This window comes from Triticum urartu, chromosome 2 (genome assembly GCF_003073215.2).
Source record: "Triticum urartu cultivar G1812 chromosome 2, Tu2.1, whole genome shotgun sequence".
In the NCBI taxonomy this organism is placed as follows: Eukaryota; Viridiplantae; Streptophyta; class Magnoliopsida; order Poales; family Poaceae; genus Triticum; species Triticum urartu.
The window spans coordinates 325,751,885-325,758,685 of NC_053023.1; positions in this window are offsets into that span (position 1 = coordinate 325,751,885).

Here is a 6,801-nt window from a genome sequence, read left to right on the forward strand (position 1 = left end):
TTAAAAAAAATCGCGCAGTGGCCAACTGGGCCGAAGCCCAGCTGCCGGCCCGCCTCCCCCGCGACACCGTCTCCCTCCAGGAAACCGACGCCGCCGCGCCGCCTCGTACCGGGAGTCCGGCCAGGACTCCGCCGCCGTCGCCCTTGCCCCCCCCCCCAACCCCCCCCCCCCCCCCCCTTAAATACCCAGCCCCCCACCGCCACCACCACTCGCCGCCCGCTGCCGCGCCGCGCCTCGCCGCCAGCTCACCCCGCCATCGCCGCCGCGTCTCGCCGGACCGACGAGGTAGCCGTTGCCACCGTTTTTTTAAGAAAATCCGATCCGGTTTTTTTAAGAAAACCCTAGTTCGTTTTTTTCTGGATCGCCGGTTTTTCCCGATTTTTATTTTTAGTGGACGTTCGTCCGTACACTCATTTTAATGAACGGTTTTCGCCCGTTAGTTACAGACAACGAACGCTCGTTCGTTAGCCTGTTCGTCAGTTTTCTTTTATCGGATTTTTCCGCGATTATTTCTGATCATGATTTCTGGTCTGATCTTCGTTCTAGTTTATATTTTCGCTCATTTGTTGGAATCAGGCGATTCAAGCGCCTAGATCTTTGTCTCGAGACCCTCTATCTGTTTTAATCAACTTGAACAAGCTTTTGCTACTGTAAAATTTGACCTAGGTCCAGATTAGTAAACGGATCTTATTTCTTTCGCCATTTGAGTTTCGTTGATTTGTTTGATTTGATTCTTTTTGCTAACCAGAGTTCTTAAGTTGAACTTTCTGGTAGATCTTCTTATTCGAGATTTACCCGTGCTTCTTTTCTTGATTGCTTATGTACGTTATTGTGTGTTTGCGATAGAATTCCTGGACTGCGAAGCATGTTATTTGGAGTCCCTAGGTTTCGCGGATCGTCAGCAAGGCAAGTAACACTTTGATCATATCCCTTTATCACCCAGTTTTATGCATTAGTTCCAATCCTCAAACATTGCATGGTTAGGATGTCATTAACATGTGGGTTGGGAAGTAGTTGATGAGAGAACCTATTGCCCTGTTACATTCAAACCCTTGGGAGTTACTTCTACGTGTTGCTTATATGCTATGCTATGCTCGTAGACGTGGTTTGGGTGAGTGAAATCCATGACAGATGTGAGATTGTTAAATAATGGTTTAACTTAAGGTGGTAGCTTGAATACACATCTGGGTGGACTGAGGCACCTGGAGTACCCAGTGTTGCCTGTATTTTTGGAAATCCCGGGGTTCCGTGTGATTTTCCTATGGACCGCTACCCAGGCTCAAAGGGAACTGAGATGATTCATGCTAGAAACTTCCGTGTGAAGCCACAAGCTATTATGGGCTCTAGCATAGTTGAGTAAGTTACGTGAAGCTCTTGAAGAGGTGGATCAGCAGGTAGTGGGTTGTCGGTTTGGTATGGTCTGCCCGGAGTAGAGAGTTAATGTTTCTGAAAGACTATGTCTCAGTCATCCGTTTCTCAAACATCATGTAGTGCGAGAAATTCAACGGAGGCGATCGAGTGTTGTGGGGAAAAGTGCGCAAACCTCTGCAGAGTGTACAATCTAATCATGGTTAGTCGTGTCCCCGGTTATGGACAATCTTGAGTATCTAGTACTTGGAGTATCTTAAGTATCTCATCACTTTTAACTTAATACTGTTGGGTTAATAATTACTTTAATTGGGATTGAGTTGGAGGAACCTTCTCAATGATGTTTCAACTACCATGATAGTTAAATTAAAATCTATTCCTTTGTTGTAGGGAAAAATTGGCTTTTCGCAAAACTGTAGCCATAGAGCTTTCCACCAGCCAAATATGCATGTAGTGATAGCATTATTCTGTTCTTACTCTACTGTGTTACTTTGCCAGCATATTCCACGTGCTGACCCGTTTTCGGGCTGCAACATATTATGTTGCAGACTTTTCAGACGAGGAGTAAGGTTCGTTAGGTCGTTGCCGTGCAGCTCATCTATGCCGTTGGAGTTGATGGACTCACTTTATCTTCCAAGCCTTCCGCTGTTATCGTATTAGATGGCCTTAAGCCATATTTATTGTACTAAGTTCTCTTTGGAGACATTCGATGTAATAAGTGTGTGATTGCTACTCTGTTATAAATCCTCGAGTACTGTGTGTGTCAGCATTACCGATCCAGGGATGACACTAAAGCATAGAGACTTGACCGTTTGAGGTCGGGTCGCTACACACTGGCTATTGCCAGGATGACACGGGGGCCAGTCAGGCCGTAGAAGAAGAGGTAACTATTTCCTCCGACTCAGACCATTTGCCAAGACAGAAAGTTTGACTAATAACCCGAAAAGTAAGGTTTTCGCACCCTTTAGCTTATTTGGACCCTCATTTTCTTTTGAAAAAGCAGCAACATGAGAGCCGCCGTCAGGCCCGGAACGACGATGAACCGCCTTCCATTGTACAACAAACTCCTCAAAAATACCAGAATGAGGTCTCTTTTATCTTCATCTTCTGCTTTTATTAATGAGTCTATTCTCTTGCATTACTAACTTTATTTTACCTTTGCAGGAGGTTTCTCGCTCTTCTGGCGACTCATCTCAGACGCAATTTCCGGCCTTCAAGACTGCCCGGGGTAAGGAAAAAATCATCTTTCCTCTATGTCTTTAAAAAACTACATCATTGCACTAACTGTCTCATAAAATCTGTCTTAGTGGTCAAGCCAAGTCGAAGAAGGCCAAAGTGGTTAAACCGGCGGAAGACCCGTCAGTTCTTGCACCTGAACCGGCCATGCCAACTTCTCCCCCTCGAACTGAAGCACCAGAAGACCCAACTGTTGATACTCAAATAGACCCTCCTGAGCTGTCAGCTGATGATACCATTGTTAACCCCTCTACTGCCAGACCATCCAGTTCAGCTAACCCGTCGTCATCTTCTGATCATGACATTCTGATCACGGGTAGTCGTTTTGTTAAACTGGGGACTCCCACTGTGTTAGCTCGGCACACTGCTAAACTAGAAGCCTTGGAGAGACAGAAAGTGTGTATTGACATTTCTCACTACACTCATCTGAATGCTAGTGACATATTGTCCGGCTATCTCAGCCATGTTCACTCCAGCCGTGAGTCAGAAATTGAGATGGTCAAGCAATTGCAGCTGAAATATGAGGTATGTTCTCTGGTTTACTTATACTCTACCAGCCCCCAAGTCTTTAGATGATGAACCTGAATGTTCTGGAGACTTTATGATATAGATTGATACTTTCTCTCTAAGTTTTTCAGAAGTCCGACAAAATAGTGTAAACTTCACCTGTAGTCCCCAAGGGCCGGCTCAATTTATCATAAATGAACCGGTACTTAACTTCATAACTGCCTTTTACCAGTCCTAATAAATATTGCAATCCGATTTAATCTTGAGAAACTTTCTGAATATCATGCATTAGCCCCCAAGTGCCAAGCGTTGTTACTTTGTAAGGCACTTGGGACTTGAAATATATAAGAGTCATAAAAAATTGCTTTGGTAGACATTAGCCCCCAAGTGTCAAGTGGTATTGCGGTGCATAGTACTTGAGACTTGAACCTTTATAACTTGTAATTTAAGCCTTGAGACACCTGTGTATGTTGTGTAGAACGCCCTATCTGAATTGGGCTCCCAATTAACTGATGCGAAGACCCGACTGGCGGATCAAGAGGCAGAAATCAAGTCTGCTGATTCTAAACTTCAATTGAGTCTTTCTGAGACGGAAAAATTGAAAACCAGCTTGATTGCCAAAAAGAAATCCCGGGCCGAAGAAAAGACGCTACTGATACAACACGCTGAAAAAGCTGAAGCGGCTCTTGAGGAGGTTACCACGGAGCTTAGCAGCTTAAAGAACCGGGTGTCTCAAATGGTTTCCTCCATCTTTGGTAAGCCATCTGTACTGATCTTCTATACCTTCTTTTGACCCGGAATAGAAACCGCCTGCTGACCCTTTGTTTAAAAAATATGTGCAGGTCCGCGAAGCAAAAATCTGAGCCAAGATAATGTGACCAAACTGAAGGCGGTTTACACCTTAGTAGAGCAGTTGTATACTGACGCTCAACGAGCACTTGCTGCTATATCTCCTGCCAACCAAGGACCCAATCGGCTGAGCGATGTCTTGAAGAAATTGTCAATCTTACCCGCCAGGTTTCAAGAAGTCAAACGATCCTGTGCCAGAGCCGGAGCCTTGACTGCCCTGAGCCGCTCCAATGCCTGGGTACCAGATCTAGATCCAGTGGATGTAGCTAGGGGGTACCCTACTGTGAAGGAAGACGGGTCTCTATTTGAGGAGGATGACTTCATTGCTTGCGTGAGGGGAGTTTGACCTCAAGCTACCGTTCTTAGAGATGAGACCAACATTGACAAATATCAGCCGGGTTTTGATTTGGAGAATAAGAAGATGGCGACTCCCTCTTACAAGGTGACACATCTTATCCCGCCGGTTCGTCAACATACGTTTGCTCCAGAAGTTGATCCGGCTGGCCTGATTGATGATGAAGCAGAGTTCATTGCCGTGAATGGCTTTGACTGGTCCAATCCTAGCTTCCAATCAGCAGAAGGAGGTGAACCGCCGAGGGAAGAGTGATAACCATGTTGTGGGCTCTTTAAAGCCTTGTAATAGATTTAGCTTGAAACAATTGCATATTTTGCCTATGCCATTGTGCATAAGATGTCGTGTGTGACTCTTTGCTTCCTGATGTCAATATATGCGTCACATCTATGGTTATCTCTGTAATATTTTGGCTCTGTTCCTGTAGAAAAGGAAAAACCTGGCTTGGTGGTTTAGCACCGAACGGGTTAGAACACCCGGTACATGACCAATGGTTTTATCATAGTAGAAAACAGAAAGAAACGTGAAAATAAACAAGGTTGAAACAATCTTTGATTAACACAGAAAGAACTGTTCATAAATAACAGTCATACCTGTATCTTCGCATCTGGACCACCAGTTTACATGACCCGGGTGAGGAGGTTGATGATCCAGTCCCCTTTTTTTGAGAAGTCAATGCTTCTGTATGCCTGATGACTATCATGCCTTGGCGGCTTATTGTCAAATAATCAAGCTGGTGAAAAAACCGTGATGATCGTTTAAATTTGAGACAACAAAGACCAGTAAGACAAATAGCAGATTTCAGACAATATAAATTAACTTTGTAACTAAAAGTAGGGGGTTTCTGATTCGAATACGATCAGTAAACCGGACCAAAGGGGTTAAGCTAAGATTTGAATACGTCATATAGCCCCCAGTGGCTTTGGCATTGCGCAGATCAAGAGGGTACCGACAGCTATGTTCTCTTTGGTTCGAATACAACCTATGTTTGAACAGGAAGCCCCCAAATGACCTTGAGAGGTTTTTAATGACCCTGATTCGAATACGGTCCAAGTCGGACCCAAAGCAGGTTAAGCTATGATTCCGATACGATCAAGAAGCCCCCTAGTGAGTGTTCTCTTTGGTTCGAATATGACCTATGTTTGAACAGGAAGCCCCCAAGTGATCATGAGATTTACAGCTAGATTCGAATACGATCATAAGCCGGACCAAAAAAGGTTAAGTTAAATTCAGATATGATCATATCCTTAATAGTCATGAAAATAGTAAAGATATATAATCTTTGAAGAGGAAAAGGACAGAGGTCCTACTTTATTACTTATACTAATATATACAATGTCAAAGTATGTACATGATGAGAGCCGGTGGCTCAGTTGTAGTATGGCCGAAGTTGAGCAATGTTCCACGGCCGACGGGTCTCCTCCTCTGACTTACGTGAGTCTTTGTGTTCTCGAACGTCGATGAGGTAATATGACCCGTTGTTTAAATTTTTGCTGACAACAAAGGGTCCTTCCCAAGGCGGGGATAGCTTGTGTGCATCTGACAGATCCTGGATGAGCTGGAGCACCAGGTCACCTTCTTGAAAAGTCCTGGACTTAACCCGGCGGCTGTGATAACGGCGCAGGTCCTGTTGATAAATTGCTGATCGAGCCGCTGCTAAGTCTCTCTCCTCATCTAACAAGTCAAGTGCATCCTGTCGGGCTTGTTCGTTATTAGCTTCAACGTAAGCCGCCACATGAGGCGAGTCATGACGGATGTCACTAGGCAGCACCGCTTCTGCTCCATAAACCATGAAGAAAGGTGTATAACCTGTAGACCTGTTAGGAGTGGTGTTGATACTCCACAGCACCGAGGGTAACTCTTCTATCCAACAACCCGGCGTTCGTTGTAAGGGAACCATGACCGGGGCTTGAGACCTTTTAAGATTTCCTGATTTGCTCTCTCAGCCTACCCATTAGATTGAGGGTGAGCTACGAAAGAAACATCCATCCGGGTGTGCTCTCTTTGACAAAACTCCTCCATAGCACCTTGGGACAAATTAGTGTCATTGTCAGTGATAATGTTGTGTGGAAAACCAAAGCGAAAAATCACCTTTTTCATGAACTGAACCGCCATGGCTGGATCACACTTACTCACTGGCTCTGCCTCAACCCACTTTGCGAATTTGTCAACTGCCACTACAAGATGTGTCTTTTTATCTTTGGACCTTTTAAAAGGTCCAACCATGTCAAGCCCCCAGACTGCAAATGGCCAAGTGATTGGAATCATCCGCAGTTCTTGAGCCGGCACATGCGCTCATCGTGCAAAATTTTGACATCCGTCACATCTACTGACCAGATCCTATGCATCAGCGTGAGCCGTTAACCAATAAAAACCATGACGAAAAGCTTTGGCCACAAGAGACTTTGACCCGGCGTGATGACCACAATCCCCTTCATGGATCTCACGAAGTATTTCTTGGCCTTCTTTAGGAGAAACACAACGCTGAA